Source organism: Giraffa tippelskirchi, chromosome 3 (genome assembly GCF_054371585.1).
Source record: "Giraffa tippelskirchi isolate mGirTip1 chromosome 3, T2T-mGirTip1v1.2.pri, whole genome shotgun sequence".
Classification (NCBI taxonomy): Eukaryota; Metazoa; Chordata; class Mammalia; order Artiodactyla; family Giraffidae; genus Giraffa; species Giraffa tippelskirchi.
The window spans coordinates 126,075,567-126,097,391 of NC_137277.1; the positions used below are offsets into that span (position 1 = coordinate 126,075,567).

Consider the following 21,825-nt stretch of genomic DNA (forward strand, 5'->3'; position numbering starts at 1 on the left):
CCTCTCATATTACGAGCTTCTCAGATAAAGAGGCTCTATATTTCTGTCCTGATATTGTGGGGCAATGTACTGCACAATCTTTTGCCATTAACTCTTTCGTTCATAAGCTCATCAGATTACTTAGTGCTCAGCTGCTTGGTTGAAAAGTAGCTGAGGAGACCTTGAACAGAGGATAATTCTTTCGTTTTGGCAAGGGCAAACCAGCGCAGGGATGGCAGAGATGGACCAGAGTTGCTGTGGCTCACGGCAGAGGGTCTGATGGGGAAGCCTGCTCCAGGCTGCTCTGATCCCTGGTCCATCTGCAGAGAACATGCATGATCAGAAGTTCCTCCTTCTGAGCTTGAAGGTTCATTAGTCAGCAAAGTAATAAGGACTATATATTACCAAGGACTCAAGGCCTACTGAGAATTTCTTGTGTGTGTATTAATCTCGGCAGAGCAAAGCTATGCCAAGCTTAAAACTAATCTGCATTAATGAACAGCCTCCTTGATTTCCATTTTTATGATGTGTGCAGCATGGTGATTTGTTTCTCCACGGCTCGTAATGGGATGGCTGACTGATGAATCACCTCCGAGAAGCTTGTCTGTGAGCAGTAACATTGCAAATGGGTGCAAATCAAAAAATCTGTTATTATTTCATTAAAGAGATGACACAGGCTCCTAGTTTCCAAAATTATCCCCTCTCTTCACTCGGCCCACTGAAGTTTCTGTCTTGTTATGTGGGTGTGTGTTGAACCAGTCTCTGTGTTCATGCTGTATAGAAAGATGCAGGCTACTTGGGATGATTTTGACATAGTCTAACTCTGCCAGTCAAGCGGGAGAAAAGGCTGGAGGAAATTATTTGAAGGTCAGATACAGGTACTTGGGGTGAGTTGAATAGAAGTGTTTGGAACCAAGACCAGATCTAGGAAAGCTGGAAATAGCGGGGTGAGAGCATGGAAAAGAGGAGGAGAAAAAAAAATAAAGCAGGATGCAGATCAGTGACTCTTGGGTTTTAAATTTAGGCCTTAAACCTGTGAACACACGATACTCTCCAAGATGATAGCACCATCATCACCACCACCACCACCACCACCATCATCATCATCACCATCATCGTCGTCATCCAGGCTGGCACTACGCTAATTGCTTTATATGTCTTCATCTTTAATCCTCATGGTAACCTTTTGAGAGAGGTGTTACTATTCTTCTTTCTTTTCTTTGAAAAAAAATTGAAATAGAATTCATAAATCATAAAATTAACCCTTTTAAAGTGCATATTTCTGTGGTTTAGTGTCTTTCAGAGTTATACAACCTTCATCACTATCTGATTCCAGAACATTTCATCACCCAAAAGAAACCGTGCAACTACTAGCAGTCATTCCTTATTCTTTCCTACCCCATAGCCTCTGGCCACAACCAGTCTACTTTCTGTCTCTTTAGATTGCCTATTCTGGATATCTCCTATAAGTGGAATCATACAATATGAAAACTTTTGTGACTGGCATCTTTCACTTAGCATAATGTTTTCAAGGTTTATTTATGGTGTAGCATGTATCAGTTCTTCATTCCTTTTTGTGGCTGAATAAAATTCCATTGTATGAATACACCATATCTTGTTTATGCACTCACTTATGGGTGTTTTCTTTGTTATTGTGAATGGTGCTGATATGAACTTTAATGTACAAGTTTTTGCATGGACGTTTTTGCTTTCAATTTTCTTGGATATATACCCAGAAGAGAAATTGCTGAATTGTATGGTAATTCAATGTTTTTTTCATGATCTTAGTAGCCATAGAATGGCTTCAGAGAAATATCTATTCAAATAATTTTCCCAATTGGTAATTGGATTATTTCTTTTTTATTGATGAATCATAATGTTTCTTCATATTTTCTATATACCAGACCTTCATCTGTTATGTGATTTACAGTTATTTTCTTCTATTACATGGGATTTAAAAAAATTTTCTTTATAGTGTCCTTTGAACATTCTTGTTGTTGTTCAGTCACTCAGTCGCTTTGGCCTCTTTGCGACCCCATGGACTGCAGTACACCAAGCTTCCCTGTTCTTCACCATCTCCTGGAGCTTCCTCAAACTCATGTCCATTGAGTCGGTGATGCCATCCAACCATCTCATCTGTCGTCCCCTTCTCTTCCTGTCTTCAGTCTGTCCCAGCATCAGAGTATTTTATAGTGAGTCAGTTCTTTGTATCAGGTGGCCAAAGTATTGGAGTTTCAGTTTCAACATTAGTCCTTCCAATGAACATTCAGGACTGATTTCCTATAGGATTGACTGGTTGGATCTCCTTGCAGTCCAAGGGACTCTCAAGAGTCTTCTCCAACACCACAGTTCAAAAGTATCAATTCTTCTGCGCTCGGCTTTCTTTATAGTCCAACTCTCACATCTATACATGACTATGGGAAAAACCATAGCTTTGACTATATGGACCTTTGTTGGTAAAGTAATGTCTCTGCTTTTTTAATGCACCATTTAGGTTTGTCATAGCTTTTCCTCCAATGAGCAAGCATTTTTTAAATTTCATGGCTACAGTCACCATCTGCAGTGATTTTGGAGCCTAAGAAAATAGTTAAGAAAACACTATTTCCATTGTTTCCCCATCTATTTGCCATGAAGTGATGGGACCAGATGCCATGATCTTCATTTTTTGAATGTTGAGCTTTAAGCCAACTTTTTTACTCTCCTCTTTCACTTTCAATAAGAGACTGTTTAGTTCCTCTTCACTTTCTGCCATAAGAGTGGTGTCATCTGCATATCTGAGGTTATTGATATTTCTCCTGGCAATCTTGATTCCATTGTGCTTTATCCAGCCTGGCATTTCACATGATGTACTCTGCATATAAGTTAAATAAGCAGGGTGACAATATACAGCCTTGACGTACTGCTTTCCTGGTTTGGAAACAGTCTGTTGTTCCATGTCCAGTTCTAACTGTTGCTTCTTGACCTGCATACAGAGTTCTCAGGATGCAGGTCAGGCGGTCTGGTATGCCCTTCTCTTAAAGAATTTTCCACAGTTTTTTGTGATCCACACAGTCAAAAGGTTTGACATAGTCAATAAAGCAGAAGTAAATGTTTTTCTGGAACTCTCTTGGTTTTTCGATGATCCACTTGATGTTGGCAATTTGATCTCTGGTTCCTCTGCCTTTTCTAAATCCAGCATGAACATCTGGAATTTCTCAGTTCACATACTGTTGAAGCCTAGCTTGGAGAATTTTGAGCATTACTTTGCTAGCATGTGAAGTGAGTGCAGTTGTGAATTAGTTTGAACATTCTTTGGTATTGCCTTTCTTTAGGATTGGAATGAAAACCGACCTTTTCCAGTCCTGTAGCCACTGCTGAATATTCCAAATTTGCTGGCATATTGAGTGCAGCACTTTAACAGCATCATCTTTTAGGGTTTGAAATAGCTCAACTGGAATTCCATCACCTCCACTAGTTTTGTTCATAGTGATGCTTCCTAAGGCCCACTTGACTTCACGCTCCAGGATGTCTGGCACTAGGTGAGTGATCACACCATCATGGTTATCTGTGTCTTTAAGATCTCTTTTGTATAGTTCTTCTGTGTATTCTTGCCACCTCTTTAATATCTTCTGCTTCTGTTAGGTCCATACTGTTTCTGTCCTTTATTGTGCCCATCTATACATGAAGTGTTGTTTTGGTATCTCTAATTTTCTTGAAGAGATATCTAGTCTTTCCCATTCTATTGTTTTCCTCTGTTTCCTTTGAGCATAAAAGTTTTTAATTTCAATGGCATTATTTCATCTTTTTTTTTCTTTTGTTGCTTGTGTTTCACATGTCATGTCTAAGAAACATTGTCTAATTTGAGATTACAAAGATTTATTTCTATGGTTTTCCCTGTTTCATAGTTTTAGCTCTTATATTTTGATCTTTGATTTATTTTGACATATTTCTAAGTTAATTTGTGTACAATATTTGTATATAGTATGAGGTTAGGCTCCAATTTCATTTTTTGTATAAGAATATTCAGTTGTCTTATCACTGTTTTTGAGAAAATCTTTTTCCCATTGAATAATCTTGGCAGTGGTTGAAAATCAGCTGTCCATAAATGTCTGCATTTATTTCTGGATTCTGAATTCTATTTCATTAATTTATCTGCCCATCATTATGCCAGTATGAAGCAGTATTCATTACTGTAGTTTTGTCATAATTGTTAAAATTGGAATGTATGAGTCTTCTGAATTTGTTCTTTTTTAAGATTGTTCTGGCTATTCTAGATCCCTTGCGTTTCTATATGAATTTTAAGATGAGCTTGTTAATTTCTCAAAAAAGCAAATGAGATTTTGATAAGTGTTGTGTTGAATCTGTAGATCATTTGAGGGTACTGCTATTTTAGTAATATTGTCTTCTAATCTATGAACATGGGATATTTTTATTTACTTATGTTCCTTAATTTCTTCAATTATATTTTGTAGTTTTTGGTGTGAAAAATTTTCACTTTTTGGTTAAATTTATTTTTAAGTATTTTTTGATGCTATTGTAAATGGAATTTTCATTTCTTTTTTAGATTGTTCATAGCTAGTGAGTAGAAAAGTAATTGATTTTGAACATTGATCTTGTATTTTGTAACCTTGTCAAACTCATTTATTAGCTCTAGTAGTCTTTTGATTTTGTGAATTCCTTAGGGTTTTCTATATACGAAATTATGTAATCTACAAAAAGAGATAGTCTTACTTCTTTTCTAATACCGATGCCTTTTATTTCTATATTTTGCCTAATAGTCTTAGCTAGACCTCCAGTGTAATGTTGAATAGAAACAGTGAGAGCTGATGGTCTTGTCATCCTTACCAAAACCTTTCAGCTTTGCCATCCAGTCATACTTTGTCATAACTTACAAGTTTTTATATATGTATATATATAAAACTTATAGTTTATATATATATATATATAAAACTTACAAGTTATATATATATATAACTTACAGGTTAGATATATATATATATATATATGTGTCTGTATATATACATAAAAATATATATGCCATTGCTGCATCATTATTTTATACACATATAATGATGTAATTATGTATGTATATGTCATATTTGTATTCTTGACTCCAAAGAGCTCTACCAGCTTGGAGAGCAATGTGTTTCTGGGAAAATAAGCTTACTTTTCTACTAATAGTGAGCAAGAATTTTCTCTAGCTCCAAATTGCTGGTGATAAGACTCGTAATGGCTTAGCACTGGGGTTTAGGAATGTGACGACTGGGAAGTGTATTTTTTTTATTATACACATATCATGTATCATGTATATATACAGCCGGGCGTAGTTATGTTACTTGTTGCACTGTATCACTAAAAAATCATCTGTTTTCTCTGTTAAAACTCTATTGCTTCTCTTCCTGTTCTTCCACCATGAAGTCTGAAACATGGAGGAGAAACTGTGAAGAATTGTGCTCAAGAAAACATATGAGAAAACTGTGATTGCCTTTTATATGAACAGTGACCATGTAATTTGTCATTAAACGAGCACAGTTCTGAGAGTGAAAGGGAAAATTATTAATAATTAAGAAGAGGCAGCAAAGTTGAGACTGGCTAAGGAAAACTGAGATATAAGTTCATGCTACTTAGAAAAGAAGATAATAAATATGTTTTTTAACATCTACCATATGATTTGAAAACCGAATGTCATCAATATATAGCATGTGTCCTATTATACTAATTCCTGTTGTCTGTTGAAATATAGGTCTAGAATTACATTCTAGCTCATATAATTCTAAAGAACAGGAGTGGTTCAATGTGCTCTTTTGCAAACAGTCTTAGCCACAAGTGTATCTTTCAGGTAATGTGATGTATTGACATTTAAGTCAGTGACAGGAGGCACTTTCCTCTTTTTTGAGGAAATGTCTTGTCTCAGCCAAAGGCTCATGTAGTGCACAAGCCTCTGCTAAAGCAGATGGTTTTTTTGGACCAGATCACAAGCTGGGATTAAACTTTTGAAAATGAATAATGATTTGGCCTCCTGCATAGCTGGAGTCCAAACTGATAGTTCTCATTTAACCATCAGCACAAACCATAGGCAGTGCCCAACTCACCCTTGTTAGGAGTTCCAAACATTCATTAGAAAGTTGGATGTTTGGCACTAGAGTTTATTTTCCTTGAAAAAACAGCAACAATTAGTTTCCCAGGCTGGCCAACAGAGCCCTTTAAAAACCCAAGTGTGCTGTATTATTGACCCCACAGATCTCTGCTGGCCCTATTTGGACAACAAAGTTTTCTGTGAAAATGTGAGCAAGAATTTCCTCCAGTTCCAAGATGCTGATGATAAGGAACATGGTTTGGGGCTGGGGTTTTGGAAAGTCCGGACAGTGGAGCCTAGGGTGGTGGTGGTGTTGTTGTTTAGTCACTCAGTCGTGACTGACTCTTTTGTGACCCCGTAGATTGTAGCCTGCCAGGCTCCTCTGCCCATGGGATTTCCCAGTCAAGAATACTAGAGTGTGTTGTCATTTCCTTCTCCAGGGGATCTTCCTGACCCAGGGATTGAACCCATGTCTCCTGCATTGGCAGGTGGATTTTTTTTTTACCACTGAGCTGCCAGGGAAGCCCCTAGGATGCTGTGTTAGTTTCCTCTTGCTGCTATAACAAATTACCACAAATTTAGTAGCTTAAAACCAAACAAATTTACTATCTTACAGTTGCAGAGATGAGAAGTCCTTCATGGGTCTCAATGGGCTAAAATCTAGGTGCCTGTAGGGCTGCCTTCCTTCTGTAGAATTTGAGGAATCTGTCACCTTGCCTTTTGCAGCTTCTAGAGGCCACCTACTTTCCTTGGCTCACGGCCCCTTCCTCCTTCAAAGCCAGTAACTTCTACTAAGTCCTTCTCATGCTGTCATCGGGCTTCACTGGTGGTTCACCTGGTAAAGAATTCACTTTCCAATGCAGGAGACTCAAGAGATATGGGTTTGATCCCTGGGTAGGGAAGATCCCTGGAGAAGAAAACGTGAGCCCACTCCAGTATTCTTGCCTGAATATTGCCATGAACAGAGAAGCCTGGAGGGCTATAGTCCATGGGATGGCAGAGTCGGACATGACTGAGCACATGCGCATGCATGCGTGCTATCATCTCTCTGGGTCTCTCTTCTGTCTCCCTCTTCTACTTCTAAAGACCAATGTGATTACACTGGGCCTGCCTGGATAATCCAGCTTCATCTCCCCATGTCAAGGTCAGTTGATCAGCAATCTCAATTCCATCAGCAATCTTCATTCTCCTTGGCTGTGTTAAATAACATATTCACGGGTTCCAGGGAGGAGGTCACAGATGTCTTCAAGGAGCCAATGGCCACAGGTAACCAGGAGTAAGGAGGCCCGTCTGAGTATCACATTCAATTAATTGCTAAGTTTTATTGATAGTATTTTGGAACTCCCAACAGAAACATCCTTATCTTTTTATTTTTTAAATTAATTTTTTTATTTGGCTGCTCTGGGTCTTAGTTGTAACATGTGGAATCTTTTTTTCAGTAGAAGTGTGCAGGATCTTTAGCTGCAGTATGTGACTTCTTTGTTGTGGCATGTGGGATCCAGTTCCCTGACAAGGGATTAAACCCGAGCCTCCTGTATTGGGAGCATGGAGTCTGAGCCACTGGACCACCTGGGAAGTCTCAAAACATCCTTATCTTTTACATCTCCCTAGCTGTTTTCCTTATTGCCTTTCACATGTAATGCTTTTCCAATGAATTGACAGTTGAAGAAGTCCAGCTTTTAGAAAGTAAAAATAATTGAGCACTGAAGTGACCTGGGCCAGCCTCATGGAGGGGCCTGGCCTTAAGGAAGAATGATGAATGTGTAGGAGAGATTTCCAAAAGGGATATCTTGGGACAGATGTAAAGATTTCAACTTGTTAGGAATGGCTAGTAATGATGATGAGATGAAAGGGAAAAAGAGGAGGCCATGTCAAGTTAGGAGATGATTCCAGAAGCTCCTGAGTTCTGGCCTGATGATGAGTTTGTGTAAACATACAGAGTGGCCATTTGAAAGAGCACAAGATTGGGCCAGCCTGATCCTTCTGGTAAAGAGAGACTGTGAGGCCCTGATACTGCTCTGCTCTGCTTCTCAGACATGGAACGGAAGTGAATCGTGAATCTTCAGCTTCATCAAGAACCTGCTTTGTCAGCCAGTCTAATTCCCACCTTCTTTGCAGCATCTCATTCAAGGAAGTTGCAGTCCAGCATCTCATAATACTTGAAAAGCAATTTAAATCTTGATTTCAGTCTTGAGAAAATGCCAATGAGGGATTACCTTCAATTCACAGAGCCAGATTTTCAAAGCCCATGCACGGTGCGGCAGGTAGAAGTGGTGGTTTGGGGGTGATTTAAGTGCACTGTATTTACTGTGCAGTTTATCTCTATTATTATTATGTCAGCTCCACCTCAGATCATCAGGCATTAGATCCTGGAGGGTGGGAACCCCTGCTCTAGCGACTCTTTCAGGTCACAGGAGCTTCTTTGCTTCCTTGTCTGTTTCATTCTCTTTCATGTTTCTTTTTCAATTTGGTGAAAATTCAGCTAGACTATTGCTTATTGATCCAGAAAAGCAAAGCCAGGTTCTCCTTTGTGGGTGGCAAAGGGACAGGCTCTTGACCCTCATACAGTAATATGTTTTCCCCACCAAATTTAATTTTTTCAACCAAGGTAGAGAACAGGGAGGCAAGGGCTGGCGGACGCAGGGCCATGGGCAGGTCGGTCCCAGGCAGCTGTGGCCTTCTCCCCACTAATGGAATCAGTGTCGTGAGGCAGCGAGGCTCCATGAGAGCGGAACCGAAGCCAGCACCCATGGGGCTGCAACAAGAGGCAGAATCTTGGTGGGGTTTCATTTAAATGGATTCATTTTACAAATATTGGATTTTTTTTTTTTTTTTTTTTTTTTCACTTTATTCTTTTTTTTTTTTTTTTTTTTTTTATAAATTTATTTATTTTACTTGGGGGCTAATTACTTTACAATATTGTAATAGTTTTTGCCATACATTGACACGAATCAGCCATGGGTTTACATGTGTTCCCCTTCCCGAACCCCCCACCCACCTCCCTCCCCCTCCCATCCCTCTGGATCATCCCACTGCCCCGGCCCCGAGCCCTTGTCACATGCATCGAACATGGAATGGTGCTCTGTTTCACATATGACAAATATTGGATTTTAACTCACTCAAGAAACAATGAAACACCAACTCTGGTTGTACGTATTAAATTATAACAGCGGTGAGGCAAATGAAGAGGTGCTTAGGAGATTTGAGTAAAGAATTAATAGAACAGAAATTGCTAGTGTGAAATTAGCACCACGTTGATCTAATCTAATGGTGCATTACCCTGCACCAAAATAGATACAGTAGGCACAGCACTTATCTTTCTTGTGGCACTTGATGGCTAGAGGTCTTAAAGAACTTTTCAAATTACCCTTCAAAAGTAATTAAATCTCTGCCTGGAAGTAGGTGGAGAAAGAAGAAGCTATCTGTAAAATAAAATGCAAAGACTCTTGTGTTCCCTGTCCTTTCTAATGCTGGCAGGCTGGTTTTTCTCTGTTCCTACAGGCATCTTTGTGGAGCTGACAGGTGACCCCTAGCATTGGGTTGGTCCTGCTTGGGACCACTGTCAGTTCCACCTTATCTGTGGATCTTGCCCACAAATCCTTCTAGAAGTGACTGCCTCTTCCGATCTACTGAAATCCTTACTGTTCATGAATGTGTGCTAAGTTGCTTCAGTTGTGTCTGACTCTTTGTGACTCTATGAACTGTAACCCACCAGACTCCTCTGTCCATGGAATTCTCCAGGCGAGAATACTGGAGTGGGTTGCCATGCCCATCCCCAGGGGATCTTCCCAACTCCGACTGAACCAGCATCTCTTACAACTCCTGCATTGGCAGGTGGATTCTTTACCACTAGCGCCACCTGGGAAGCCTGAAATCCTTAATAAATGGATGTACCCCGTGTTATTAATAGACAGCTCTGCAACCAGGTTTTTGTCTTTGGGAGGAATATGGGCCATATTTTATACGTCTTTCTTTTTTTCCTGTGACTCTCAGCACAGTATTTCATATATAGCTGGTGCCAGGAGGAATATTAAAAATATTTAATAACTACTTTAACTGGGGCACCAACTGATCAGAACATATATCTAACACCCAGTACAGCCAAGCCACCATAAACCCATTAAACATCAGCCCTGTGGGGGCTGGAATCGTTCATTAGCTCATAAGATAGATCTAGGTTGTGACCAATTTCTTCTTCTGGAGCAGAGAATATTGCCAATATGACTAATATAATTGGAAAATTATAGCATCTTTATTTTACAAATAGATAAAACATTTTAAACTAACTTCCTGGGTGATCCTGAGGCTTGAAAATTGCATTTATGTTTTGCAAATAATGACAGTACAATGACATTAATAATGACAGTGCCATACATTTTTATGTTTCTTTATAAATTTTTAAAAGAATGTTCTCATCCGTGGTTGCATTTTATTTCTTAGCAACTTTGAGATATGACAGGTATTTTCAAATTATAAAGAAACTGATCATCAAAAAGATTATGCCTTGCATATTGCATCATGTAAATATTCACATGCATGCCCCTAGGCACACATATGTACTTGAAGAGACTTATGTGTAAAAGGAGATGCCTGTGTTTGGGAAGCACCTGGATCAGAGAGATGAATAATCATGGTAATGTATGGCAAAAGAAATACAATATTGTGAGTTAAAAAATAGATAAATAAACTAATTTAAAGCCTCAAAAAAAAGATTATACCTTGAAAAAAAAAAGAGAATGCATACAGCGCAAACATTGAAAGTTTGGAGGATGAACAAAAACATTAGGGTTCATCTTATATGGATGAAGCTTCTCACCAGAAGTGTTCAGAACAGAAGTTTTGAGAAACTCGAAGAGTGAAGCAACTTCAGGAGTTTGGGGTATATACTTGTGATGGTGGGTGCTTGGTCAGTCATGTCTGACTGTTTGTGACCCCGTGGGCTGTAGCCCACCAGACTCCTCTGTCCATGGGATTCTCCATGAAAGAACACTGGAGTGAGTTGCCATTTCCTCCTCCAGGGTGTCTTCCCAATTCAAGGATTGAACCTGCATCTCCTGTGGCTCCTGCATTGCAGGTGGATTGTTTACTGCTGAGCCACCTGGGAAGCATATACTCATATAACTAGTTAAAACTTCTCAGTCTAGTACAGGGAGCCGTGTCCTGAGATCCAATGATATACTTTCAAAAGGGTCTTTGAATACTCTGAAATTATATGGGGCACTTTATATGTATAGATGTGAACTTATCTGAGGAGTGAATTCAAAGCTTTTGTTGAGTTTTCAAAGACTCTGTCATCCAAAATAGTTTAATAATCTCTGTTTCAGGGAGTTTCAGTTCTTCATCTTAAATGATAAATTATTGTTGTTGTTTAGTCGCTAAGTCGTGTCTGACTCTTGTGACCCCATGGACTATAGCCCTCCAGGCTTCTCTATCCATGAGATTTCCTAGGCAAGAATACTGGAGTGGCTAGCCATTTCCTTCTCCAGGGAATCTTTCTGATCCAGGAATTGAACCCCAACCTCCTGCATTAGCAGGTGGATTATTTAATCATTGAGCCAGCAGGAAAGCTCAGAAGATAGAGTAGCATAAATTATGGTTTAGGATTAACACAAATAACTTGCAAACTTATAATGATGTAGTCTAAGTTGTTTGTTAATGTATATACTCTCATGACTTTATATATTTATATATTCTAATATATTAATATATTATCTTATATCTTAATATCATATTATCTAAGTCATCTTTTCCATATTGCTTTGCTATTTCTATTGCCTGCTTCCTCAATCTCCTTTCCTGAAAGCCTTAATTTTACAATCTTCTGCACCTCTAAGCAATTTCCTCTTATTTCTTGGGGTATACAAAGAGCTTGAATGACCCCAGGCTCTAGAGAAGGACAGTAAGTTTCTACCACAAGCATCTTCCTGAATACGTGCCATCACTCAGACCCTCAGATTCTCACCTGGCCTTTTCTATCCATATTATGCCCAAGAGTATAATGGTTTGCACATTTCTTTCTATATTACCCAATCCATTAATTTTCTGATCAAGAGTAACTGCTATCAGATGATTGCCCTGTTAGTGACAGTAACATATTGATTGGCTTAGCTTTCAAGGAGGAAGTAATAGAGGTTAATGGCCCACATTTGATTATGCCTTGTTAATAGGTGAGGCTGTGGGGGATTGTGGAAAGGACTGGAAATCAGGGCCTTTGGGTTTCCTGCATGATGCATGATGCCCTCTGCCTAACATGTAACCTCTTCTCATCTCTGAAATGGCCTCAGTTGTAAAAGGTCCTTTCTGATATACCGTCATACAATTCCTTAATAGGCCACCTAAGCAGACACAATCATTTTGGAGAGAGCTCCAACAATCAGAGATACTTTAGCATTTCCAAAATGCTTGCCTCATCTATTGCTTAATCAGTGGTTTGTAAGAAATCATGGTGATTATTGAAGGACAGGGCACCATTTTTACAGCTTCTATTAAGGAGTGAAGCCAGGCTGTGGCCGGGCTGGCTCAATAAATCATTTGTATTGGGAATATATTTGTCAGTTTTTCTGCAGATTGTGTAATTATTGCATTGTTTTATTTCCAGTGCTCATAAGTGGGGATTAAAGCTGACATTTTGTAATTGAAACAGTGTTCTCCCTTTCATAGCATAGTTAGCAGGAATTGTTAAGAACTTGATTTCTCTCCGAAGGGTTTTCTTTTTCTGGCTGCCTCTGAGTTCCTAGGGTTTCATACATTTTGCACTGGGTAGGCTCGCCAAGACATCAAGGACCACCACCAACAGCTGCTACAAGTTTAAACCCTTTAGAAGAAGGAACAGATTGCAGTTTGCTCCAGGGGGTTGTTGGGTTTAAATTTCTGAAATATTAAGAGACACCTAGTCTAAGAATTTTGAGCATTTTAACTTTTGCCTTTATTTATTTATTTTATTGAAATATAGTTAATTTATAACATTGTGTTAATTTCTGCTGTATAGTAAAATGATTCAGTTACCCACATACATACATTCTTTTTTATATTCATAAAATTTGAACATTTTAAATGAGTAGAGTTTTTCCTCCTTCAGGTCTGAGAGGAAAGGGTTCTCTTCCTTCCATGATCCTTCTTGCTCCCCATCCAGCCTCCTAGCACACTCAAGACCAGAGGAACCCAGAGCTGTGTGCCAGACCCTGTCAGTGTTTGTCACAGTGAACCTAAGGGGTTGTCAAAATATGAGCCTGCAGTTTATCTGAGTGTGAGCTGATTGACTCCAAATCAGGAATCTGCCTTCCCCTCTGACACCCCATTGCTTCACACATTCCCATCACTTTCAGAGGAATTTCTTTTCTCATTATCGTCAATACTTTTCTACCTATAATGACAGTTGAATTGACAGCTTTTCCCAGTGCCCCCTCATCTCACCCTAATCACAGACACACACATACACGCACACACAAGGACACATGCACAATCCCTCACACACAGATACAAGTACAGATACATGTGCACACAAAGTGTGAGAGGCTCTGTGGCATGCTTATGCGTGCACATGCGCTCATGTTCATACACATTGTAAGTGAAACCCCCAGAGTCTCCGTGGTGCAGTTTCCTGAGACTCCTGTTTTTCCTGGCCCTGGACTCTGACTCCAGATGCTCTAAGCTGCTGACTCCCATCCCTGCCTCTCTCTTCTTGAACAGCACAGCCAGCTTTCTGCATCTTCTGCCTTCTGCTAAGGATGAAGGTGTGGGGCTGAGAGGTTATGATGAAAGGCTCTGACTGCATACCTGTGGGAGGTTTTTGTCAGATAGATGGTTGGGATCCCGGGCAAGTTTGATTCTGGGACCAGGTAGTGGAGTCCTGTGCTGCTGCTGGGCTGACATCTGGGCATAAAATCTTCCCCTTCAGAACTCTAGGAATAGGACTACCTCAGCAACCTGAGGTGGGGTGCAAGCTTAGGGAAATATGAGAAAGGACTCTTGGCTGTTCTTTCTTTTTAAATTATTTTTTATGGGAATATAGTTTATTTACAATATTGTGTTAGTTTCTGCTGTACAGCAAAGTGAATCAGCTATACGTATACATATAGCTCCTTTTGTTTGGATTTCCTTTCCATTTAGGTCTAGGGCTTCCCAGGTAGCTCAGTGGTAAAGAATCCACCTGCCAATGCAGGAGACGCAGGAGACTCAGGTTCCATCCCTGGGTCGGGAAGATGTTCTTGCCTTGGAAATCCCACAGGCAGAGGAGCCTGGTGGGCTACAGTCCATGGGGTTGCAAAAGAGTCAGACACTACTTAGCAACTAAGCAACAACAGCAGCATCCCATTTCAGTCACCACAGAGAACTGAGTCGGGTTCCCTGTGCTATACACGGGTTTTCATTCACTTCTGTTCAGTCGCCCAGTTGTGTCCGACTCTTTGCGACCCCATGAACTCCAGCACACCAGGCCTCCCTGTCCGTCACCAACTCCCAGAGTTTACTCAAACTCATGTCCATTGAGTCAGTGATGCCATCCAACCATCTCATCTTCTGTTGTCCTCTTCTCCTCCCACCTTCAGTCTTTTCCAGCATCAGGGTCTTTTCAAATGAGTCAACTCTTTGCATCAGGTGGCCAAAGTATTAGAGTTTCAGCTTCAGCATCAGTCATTCCAATGAGTATTCAGGACTGATTTCCTTTAAGATTGACTGGTTGGATCTCCTTGCAGTCCAAGGAACTCTAAAGAGTCTTCTCCAACACCATAGTTCAAAAGCATCAATTCTTTGGCTCTCAGCTTTCTTTATAGTCCAACTCTCACATCCATACATTACTACTGGAAAAACCATAGCCTGGACTAGGTGGACCTTTTTGGCAAAGTTAATGTCTCTGCTTTTTACTATGCTATCTAGGTTGGTCATAACTTTTCTTCCAAGGAGTGTCTTTTAATTTCATGGCTACAGTCACCATCTGCAGTGATTTTGGAGCCTCCCAAAATAAAGTCTCTCACTGTTTCTGCTGTTTTCCCATCTATTTGCCATGAAGTAATGGGACCAGATGCCATGATCTTAGTTTTCTGAATGTTGAGCTTTAAGCCAACTTTTTTACTCTCCTCTTTCACTTTCATCAAGAGGCTCTTTAGTTCTTCTTTGCTTTCTGCCATAAGGGTGGTGCCATCTGCATATCTGAGGTTATTGATATTTTTCCCAGCCATCTTGATTCCAGCTTGTGTGTCATCCAGCCCAGCATTTCTTATGATGTACTCTGCATGTAAGTTAATAAGCAGGGTGACAATATGCAACCTTGACGTACTCCTTTTTCTATTTGGAACCAGTCTGTTGTTCCATGTCCAGTTCTAACTGTTGCTTCTTGACCTGCGTACAAGTTTCTCAAGAGGCAGGTCAGGTGGTCTGGTATTCTCATCTCTTTAAGAATTTTCCACAGTTTATTGTGATCCACACAGTCAAAGGCTTTGGCATAGTCAATAAAGCAGAAATAGATGTTTTTCTGGAACTCCCTTGCTTTTTGAATGATCCAGCGGATGTTGGCACTTTTATCTCTGGTTCCTCTGCCTTTTCTAAAACCAGCTTGAACATCTGGAAGTTCACAGTTCACATATTGTTGAAGCCTGGCTTGGAAAATTCTGAGCATTACTTTACTAGTGTGTAAGATGAGTGCAATTGTGCTGTAGTTTGCGCATTCTTTAGCATTGCCTTTCTTAGGGATTGGAATGAAAACTGACCTTTTCCAGTCCTATGGCCAGGTTTTCATTAGTTATCTCTTTTATGTGTAGTGTATATATGCCGATCCCATTCTTGCTTGATCTCTGCCTCTCCCAAGGTGCTCCATATTGACTCAGCAGTAGTAATACAAGATTCATAATAGTGTGGTTTTAGAGGCAAACACTTCTCCAATTGGATGACTGATGTCAGAAATTCCCTTTGAAATGAACAAAGTCTATGCCTTCTCCAAAGTTTAAAGATAAGGGGGAGCTTGTGGATGTTCACAGAGAGCTGACCAAGTGGCTCTCACATACATGGACAAGCACTGTGGTGTGAGCTCAGAGCAGCAGACTAGGGCTGGGAGAACAGGATAGTCTCTGGTGTCCTCAGCCAAGCTGCCACCTCTCTTTCTTTCTTACTTTTCCCATCTGTCAAAAAATGAAAAGGTTGGCTTAGAAAAATCTCCAAACCCTTTCATCACTAACTTCCAGATACGTGTATTATGATAAATTGACTGAAGTGTTATCATATTTTAATGGGGATGAGGTGAAATGAGGACACAAGGGAACCAGCATCTGAAACCGACCCAAATAAAGTAGGGACATCAGCCCTAACGACAGGCCTCTTCACTTCAAACTGGAAAATCAAAGTGAGCCTGTTTGACAGTCTCATCAAGGGTCTCCTGGTGCATTAGACTAGGCACTGTGAGAATTGCAGGCAGTTATGTAAAGCAAGCAGAGAAGGCAATGGCAACCCACTCCAGTACTCTTGCCTGGAAAATCCCATGGACGGAGGAGCCTGGTAGGCTGCAGTCCATGGGGTCGCGAAGAGTCGGACATGACTGAAGCGACTTAGTAGCAGCATGTAAAGCAATGCTACATGAGTGGAGGAGCAGGGTATGTACTGAGCAAAGAAGCCTTGAAGAGATTTGTTGAGGCATTTAAAACAGACAAGTGTACGCATAGTTCCTCCATCAAAGGTTTAGCACTGGGGAGATGCATGGAAATTTTAAATGTAGAAGCGGGAGATCCCAGAGATACCACTGGAAAAGAAACTTTTCATCCCCGTGTACCAGTTGTTACTGTTGTTGTTTAATTGCTCAGTCGTGTCCAACTCTTTTGCGACCCCATGGACTGTAGCCTGCCAGGCTCCTGTGTCCATGAAATTCTCTAGGCAAGAATACTGGAGTGGGTTGCCATTTCCTTCTCCAGGGTATCTTCCCAACACAGGGACTGAACCTGCATCTCCTGTGTCTCCTGCCTTGGCAGGCAAATTCTTTACCACTGAGCCACCAGGAAAGTCTGTACCAGAACACCACATAATCAAGGGTTATCTGCCTAGAACCATTGGTACTGGAATTACAACTATTATCCTCCTGTAGGGGGTCCTGGTTGTTTTCCTGTCTTGCAGTTTCTTTTCACTGTGTTGATCCTACAACTATGTATGAGTTAGAATACCTCATTTATCATATTCATCCATATGGTTGTTTATACAGATATCAACCTGCCTTACCTTCAGTTCAGTTCAGTCGCTCAGTCATGTCCGACTCTTTGTGACCCCATGAATCGCAGCACGCTAGGCCTCCCTGTCCATCACCAGCTCCCCGAGTTTACCCAAACCCATGTCCATCCAGTCGTTGATGCCATCCAACCATCTCATCCTCTGTCGTCCCCTTCTCCTCCTGCCCCCAATCCTTCCCAGCATTAGGGTCTTTTCCAATGAGTCAACTCTTCCCACGAGGTGGCCAAAGTATTGGAGTTTCAGCTTCAACATCAGTCCTTCCAATGAACACCCAGGACTGATAAGATACTAAAGGAAATTAGTCAGATATATGAAAATGAAGATACAAAAGTAAATCTGGAGCCCTTGAAAGAAAAACATGAATGAACAGAGGTAAAATGTCTAGCATTGCCCTGAAGAAATTCTCCATTTCTGATACAGAACGCTGGAATCCCAGTGAGGAATTCTTTCTAAGTGAACATTCCATATTATAAACCTTTCATTTGAATGACTGTAAATGGAAGCTTTAAGTGAGCTGTGAATTCTGTTAAAATGTGTTTTGAGTTCGTATAGTCAAAGCTATTGTTTTTCCAGTAGTCATGTGGATGTGAGAGTTGGACCATGAGGAAGGCTGAGGGCCCTAGAATTGATGCTTTTGAACTGTGGTGCAGGAGAAGACTCTTGAGAGTACCTTGGACTGCAAGGAGATCAAACTAGTCAATCCTAAGGGAAATCATCCCTGAATAGTCATTGGAAGGACTGATGCTGAAGCTGAAGCTCCAATACTTTGGCCACCTGATGTGAAGAGCCGACTCATTAGAAAAGACCCTGATGCTGGGAAAGATTGAATTCAGGAGGAGAAGGGGACGGCAGAGGATGAGATGATTGAATGGCATCACCGACTAAATGGACATGAGTTTGAGCAAGCTCCGGGAGGTGGCGAAGGACAGGGAAGCCTGGCGTGTTGTAGTCCACAGGTTACAAGTTTTTCAAATAGGTATATATGGTGGCCAGGCAGAGGGACTAGAAAAGAGACCTGTTGCCTGTTCCTGATCACATATGTTTTTTTTGCTGAGAAACTATTAATAAAAGAGTTAAATTTGCTGAAACTACACTACACAATGTTAGTGACCCACACACGATGCTAAACAGATCTGCCTTAAAGAAAATTCAAAAGGAAATATTGTTGTTCAATGTTGTCTGTAAGCTCAGAACGTGGGTTTATCTTTGTAGTATGATATAAATGAACCAGACTCTCCTCGACACTGCAGTTTTTATCTAATGAAAATTTTACTGCGGCTATTTATAATTGGCAGTATTTCTTCCAAAGAAGGTAGATTAAGAATGGCATTTGTCCTTAAGTGCATTAATAAAACCACATTTTGAAATTAAGACAAAAAAGAATTGCAAGCAGGCACGACTCCTGCCTAGTGGTGTGTCACAAGCTGTGTGACCCTGGAAAAGCTACTTAACCTCTCTGAGCTTCAGATGATTCATCTCTAAGTTAAAGATAATAATTCCTACCTGGGAGGTTGTATGAGCCAGAGTTTGCAAAAGCATCAACGAGAGAGCAGGGTATACAAAGGCTCTTTTTGGATGGTCTCACAGAGATGTATTGTGGCCCAGACACTTGACCTAGCAAGTTCCATAGAGCAGAGAAGAACATGAATACTACATAACATAACATTTAGCTCTTTGGCATTTGGAAAGCACGTTGCTTTTAAATATGCCTGCTTGCCAGAGGTTTTCTAAAGGTCAGCTACATGTGGCTTATTAAGGAAGATGATTGAATCATCTGGCAGTTTGAGAAGAAAGAGACAGATGGATTTCAACAGCGTCCTCCTGCACGACTGACGTTTTCTTTTACAAATCAAGGTGGGATTGTGGAGTTGCTCATGTGGTTCTCCAGAGGAGACCGTGGTGGTGCTGGGCTGCGGCTCTGGTGGCTTGTTCCTTGTTTAGCCCAGCGAGTATCCTTGTTCCTGTCACTCTCAGTTACTGAAGGATCCATCATGCCCAAGACTCACAAGGGGGCTTCATTTCCACTTCCTGAGGAGGAGTGGCAGGGAGCAGATAACTTCATGAGGTGAGCAAATTGAACTGATTACCATCTGCAGACAGGGTGAACGCTTCGATCCTAATCATGCTGGCAGGGCCACCAGGCTGTCTGATTCACTTAGACAAGAGCCCTGAGAGAACGGGCAGGGTAAGAAGCCCATATGCTCACCTGGCAGTCTAGTGCCATCTCAATTGAGCAGATCTTCAGAAACATGGAGAGCATCTTTACTACTAATGACCACCCACCCTCCTGCCCCCGCCCCTACAGATGTCATAACAAGACTCTGAAGACAAGAGATATGCCATGATCTATTTTCATGTACTCATGTCTGTGGCTTTCTGATATCGACTGATGTGTTAATTGGTATGTGTCTTCCTTTTTGTCCTCCTCTTTCTGCAGGTAACGGGCTCAGTGCATCATTGATTCAGGAGGGCTACATGGTGGGGTAGAAGGTAGTGGCCTGTTGGTTATTCTGTCTTTGGTTTCTCAAAAGCTGAATTGCTCAGGAGAACTGATATAGTTTGCTGAGGAGGTGGAAGGAAAGGAGAAGTGATTTTGTTTTTATTTATTTATTATTGGAGTATAATTGTTTTACAATGTTGTGTAGTTTATGTTTTATGACAAAGTGAATCAGCTATATGTACACATATATCTCCTCCCTCTTGAGCTTCCATCCCACCCCTCTAGGTCATCACAGAATACTGAGCCGAGCTCCCTCTGCTATACAGCAGCTTCCCACTAACTGTATATTCACACCTAGTGGTGGATATATGTCAATCCTACTCTCCCAATTTGTTCCACCCTCCCTTTCCCTTACTGTGTACACATATCCATTCTGTACATCTGCATCTCTATTCCTGCCCTGCAGATAGATTCATCTGTACCATTTTTCTAGATCCATACATATGTAATAATATATCTCTGTTTTTCTCTTTCTGACTTACTTCACTCTGTGTGATAGACTCTAGGTCTGTCCACATCACTACAAGTGATTCAGTTTTGTTCCTTTTTATGGCTGGGTAATATTCCATTGGGGAAATGATTTTAGAGAATTGTAGAGAAGCAAGAGAGATCAGAAGACTCTCTCCACTTTCCCCCACCCAACCCTGCCCTCTACTAGACTGGGACATGAGAGAGAGAGAGAGAGATCTCTTAGAAGCACTGAGATAATTTACTTATTGATCATATTTTGTTCTTTGCATTTATAGATTTATCACTACTGGGTGCCCACTTCTGAGTGTCCTCTTCATTCTTTCTATCTCCAAATCAGTGCCTTTGGCTCTTCTCAAGAGCTCAAATATTGTCTGGTTCCTCTGTTTCTGGCAGATGGTGGTTTTGTGAAATATCTGTAGCTTCTCATATTGCAAAGAAAATGCAGATTTTCCAGAATGACCATGGGGTCTGTATCATATAGCACTGAGCATCATTGAAGAGATTAGAACTGCAGGCACACTTTTAAGATAGGATTTTGCTATGCGGTGGAATGAAAAAACGAAAGTGTATGGTATTTCCTATGGACTCCAGCATTTCAATTTTATTATACTTTTTTTTGAATATTCAATAAAAGAATATGACACCCTTTCAAATCATGTTCTTGTAACCTACTGCTATGAAGCCAAATGGAGACAGATAGCAGATCTGTGTTCTCAGCACAAGTGGTGTTCAACTGATCTTTAGACTTACATTTTTCCTGTATTGAGCATATTTTAAATCCTCAGCATTAAAATCCTCAGTTTCTCATGGCTCAAGTCATGTCACTTGCATGTCGCATTGCATTCAACAGTTCAACATTTTTGCTTGAGAACTTCAGTTTTTGAACTTCAGTTTGTGCTATTGTTAGCCAGTAATAGTACTGTTCCTTCATTCATTCTACACAAATTTATTGAGTGCTTTATTCATTGCCAGACATTGCATTAGTCTCAGAGGAATAAGACATACTGTCTTCCTTGTCAGTGATTTTGCAGTTGACCAGGCAAGACAAACTCAGCTGATGGTATCCTTATGATCCCTTTTAAGCATTATGGCAGCATAAGGCAGAGGGTGATAAAATAGGCATCCAATCCAGGCTGTAGGGGGTGGGGTGGGGCAGGGAAGGCTTCCATAGCAGAAGAGTAAGGGAGGGGGAAACAGGGCAAGTGGCAGCAGCATGTCCAGTGATAGGTACCCATCAACTCGAGGTGCCTGTTTGACTCAGGAACAATTTCAGATTTCAAAACACAAACCAGGGGGATTCCCTGGTGGCTTGGTGGTAGAGTCTTTCTGCCAGTACAGGAGACATGAGTTCAATCCCTGCTCTGGGACGATCCCATGGAGAAGGAAATGGCAACTCACTCCAGTATTCTTGCCTGGGAAATCCCATGGACAGAGGAGCCTGGCAGCTATATAGTCCATGGGGTCCCAAGAGTTAGACATGACTCAACGACTAAACCACCACCACCATCCTGGTACTAGCTTCACCCACATTTATAGTCTAGACTCTATCAGTTAAACCATGCTCATTTTACGTGGAAAAAGTGAAAGTATGTATATATATTTTAATTGCAGGTAT

The 21,825-nt window shown here is 40.8% G+C and overlaps 1 long non-coding RNA gene and 1 pseudogene across 1 annotated transcript in view; both read left to right on the forward strand.

Moving 5' to 3' along the window:
- LOC145542506 (glycoprotein-N-acetylgalactosamine 3-beta-galactosyltransferase 1-like) overlaps positions 1–19,680 on the forward strand; it is a 28,485-nt pseudogene extending 8,805 nt beyond the window's left edge.
- The window catches only part of LOC145541809 (uncharacterized), a 474,179-nt gene that overhangs the window by 125,616 nt on the left and 326,738 nt on the right, over positions 1–21,825 (forward strand). The window lies entirely within an intron of this gene.